Raw genomic sequence first — 3,638 nt, 5'->3', positions numbered from 1 at the left:
ATGGTTCATCTCCCCCTCCCAATCCCCCCCCTTCATTTTTTCCCTTCCTTCTCCTAATGTCCTCTGTGCTATGCCTTATGTTCCACAAATAAGTGAAACCATATGATAATTGACTTTCTCTGCTTGACTTATTTCACTTAGCATAATCTCCTCCAGTCCCACCCATGTTGTTGTAAAAGTCGGGTATTCATCCTTTCTGATGGCTGAGTAATATTCCATTGTGTATATGGACCACATCTTTATCCATTCATCTGTTGAAGGGCATCTCAGCTCTTTCCACAATTTGGCTGTTGCGGACATTGATGCTATGAACATTGGGGTGCATATGGCCCTTCTTTTCACTACATCTGTGTCTTTGGGGTAAATACAGAAAATTCAACAGTATCCACTCAGTCCAGTTTGGTGGCCAGTTCTTTAGCCTTTGCTTTTTCCAACTTGGGTGAGCTACTGACTTTGGACCTAAGACATTGCTTCCCCAGTGGCAGTGGATCTCACCATATCTGTCATTGTAATTGGTCTTAATAACTTCCACCAGCTTAGCCGGAGCTCTTTTATCTTCCAAGTTGACCTTTGTGAAGGCAACAGTGCTGAAGGTCTTCTTGTGGACCAGAAACCCAGCCTGGCCTTCCCCTTGATAATGCGGTAAGAAACCCTCATCTTATGACACAGGGCAGGCAGGAAGACAACCAGCTCAATGGGTTCCACATCATGTGCAATCACTACCAGCTGAACCTTCTTGTTTTCCACGAAGGTGGAGACAGTATTAACCCTAGCTTGAAGGACAGGTGGCCTCTTAGTGAGGACATCCCTTTTGCCAGCAGCTTTCTTCTCAGTCTGGGCCAACAATCTCTGCTTCCTCTCTTGCTTTGTCTCTGGTCTGTATTTGTGGGCCAGCTTAAGCAGTTGAGTAGCTGTTTAGCAGTCTAAGACCTGGGTGAACTGGTTAATCGAAGGAGGCACTTTTATTTTTTTTATTCTTTTTTTTTAAGATTTTATTTATTTGAGAGAGACACAGCGAGAGAGGGAACACAAGCAGGGGGAGTGGGAGAGGGAGAAGCAGGCTTCCTGCAGAGCAGGGAGACCAATGCCGGGCTTGATCCCAGGACCCCGGGATCATGACCCGAGCTGAAGGCAGATGCCCAACGACTGAGCCACCCAGGCGCCCCTCGAAGGATGCACTTTTAGACATTTATAGAAAATAACCCTTTGCCACTGCAGCCAGATGTAGCAGGGACATTTGACAATGAAGGTGAGGTAACTTTTGGGCTGGATGTCTTGTCCAATGCCAAAATTCTTGGGTCTTTTCTCAAACAGGGGCCTGAGAACCTTCTTAGCCTCCTGCTTCTTCAGAAAAGCAGGGGCCGGGACCACCTTCTGCCCCTTAGCCTTCTTTCCTTTTGGCATCTTGAATGGTGGAGGAGAGAGTGGTGTAATTTTAAATGAGATTGTTTTCTTAATTTCTGCTACCTCATTATTGGTATATAGAAATGGAACAGATTTCTGTATATTAATTCTGTGTCCTGTAACTTTACTGAATTCATTTATCAGTTATAATAGATTTTTGGTGGAATCTTTAGGGTTTTCTATGTATAGTATCATGTCATCTGCAAATAGTGACAGTTTTACTCCTTCTTTACCAATGTGGATGGATGCCTTTATTTATTATTATCGTTATTAATTAGTCTGATTGCTGAAGCCAAGACTGCCAATACTATGTTGAATAAAAGTGTTGAGTATGGACATCCTTGTCTTGTTCCTTATCATAGATGATAAGGTTTCAGTTATTCACCATTAATTATGTTGTTACTATGGGTTTTTCATATATGGCCATTACTATGTTGAGGTATGTTCCCTCTAAACTCACTTTGTTGAGAGTTCTTTTCATGAATATATGTTGTATTTTGTCAAATGTTTCTTCTGAATTTATTGAGATGATCATACAGTTTTTATCCTTTCTCTTTGTTAATGTGATCTATCACATTGATTGATTTATGAATATTGAACCACTCTTGCAACCTGGAATAAATCCCATTTGATTGTGGTGGATGACTTTTTAAATGTATTCTTAAATTTGGTTTGTTAATATTTTGTTGAGGATTTTTGCATCTATGTTCATCAGAGATATTGGCCTGTAGTTTTCTTTTTTTGTCATGTCTTTGTCTGGTTTTGGTATTAGGGTAAGGCTGGTCTCATAGAATAAATTTGGACATTTTCCTTCCTCTGCTATTTTTTTTTTTTTTGCAATAGTTTAAGAAGAATAAGTATTAACTCTAAAAGTTGGTAGAATTCATCAGTGAAGACTTCTGATCCTGGACTTTTGTTTGTTGGGAGTTTCTTTTTTTTTAATTACTGATTCAATTTGATTACTAGTAATTAATCTGTTCAAAATTTCTATTTCTTCCTGATTCAGTTTTGGAAGATGGTGTGTTTCTAGGAATTTATCCTTTTTTCTAGGTTGTCCAATTTTTGGCATATGGTTTTTCATAATATTCTCTTATAATCTTGTGATTCTGTGGTGTCTGCTATTTCTCCTCCTTCATTTCTGATTTTGAGTTCTCTCTTTTTCTTGATAAATCTTGCTAAAAGTGGATCAATTTTGTTTATCTTTTCAAAGAACCAGCTCTTGGTTTCATTGTTCTTTTTTATTGTGTTTTTAATTTTTATTTCATTATTTCTGCTCTGATCTTTATTGTTCCCTTCCTTCTGCTAGCTTTGTTTGTTCTCCTTTCCCAACTCCTTTAGGTGTTTATTTGAGATTTTTATTGTTTCTTGAGTTAGTGCTGTAATGCTATAAACTTCCCTCTTAGAACTGCTTTTGCTAGTCCAAGACATTGGACCCTTGTGTTTTTATTTTCATTTGTCTCCCTGTATTTGTTGATTTCCTCTTTGATTTCTTAGTTGACACATTCATCATTTAGTAGCATGTTGTTTAGCCTCCATGTTTTTGGGTTCTTTCCAGATTTTTTTGGTAACTGATTTCCAGATTCATACAGTTGTGGTTGGAAAAGATGTTTGATACGATTTCAGTCTTCTTAAATGTATTGAGACTTGTTTTGTGGCCTAATGTGATCAATCCTGGGGAATGCTCCATATGTACATGAAAAGAACGTGTATTCTATTTGTTTTGGGTGGAATGTTCTGTATATATCTGTCAAGTCTATCTAGTGTAATGTGTTATTCAAAACCACTGTTTCCAAAAAAAAAAAAACAACAACAAAAAAAACACTCTTTCCTTCTTGATTTTCTGTCTGAATGGTCTATCCATTGATGTAAGTGGGATGTTAAAATCCCCTACTATTGTTGTATTACTGTTGATTTCTTCCTTTATGTCTGCTAACATTTGCTTTATGTATTAGGTGCTCTTACTTTGGATGTACAGATATTTACAATTGTTATATTCTCTTGTTGGATTGACCCTTTAATCATTATGTAGTGCCCTTCTTTGTCTCTTGCCATAGTCTTTATTTTAAAGTCTGTTTTGTCTGATATAAGTATTGCTATCCCAGCCTTTTTTATTTGTATGGTATATATTTTTCTATTCCTTCATTTTCAATCTGTGTTGTCTAGGTCTGAAGTGAGTCTCTTGCAGGCAACATATAGATGACTTTTGCTTTTGTTTTTGTTTCTAGCCATTTAGT

At 37.5% G+C, this 3,638-nt stretch overlaps 1 pseudogene; it reads right to left on the bottom strand.

Annotated features, from left to right (window-relative positions):
* Positions 1-389: 389 nt before the first annotated feature.
* Positions 390-1,404, bottom strand: LOC114207250 (large ribosomal subunit protein eL8 pseudogene; annotated as a pseudogene).
* Between the last annotated feature and the right edge of the window lie 2,234 nt (positions 1,405-3,638).

This window comes from Eumetopias jubatus, unplaced genomic scaffold (assembly GCF_037043125.1).
Source record: "Eumetopias jubatus isolate StellerSeaLion01/CBP00866 unplaced genomic scaffold, mEumJub1_p1.0 scaffold_3, whole genome shotgun sequence".
NCBI classification, from domain to species: Eukaryota; Metazoa; Chordata; class Mammalia; order Carnivora; family Otariidae; genus Eumetopias; species Eumetopias jubatus.
The sequence above is the reverse complement of the archived record's forward strand: the minus strand, read 5'-3'. Positions and strand labels throughout refer to the sequence as shown.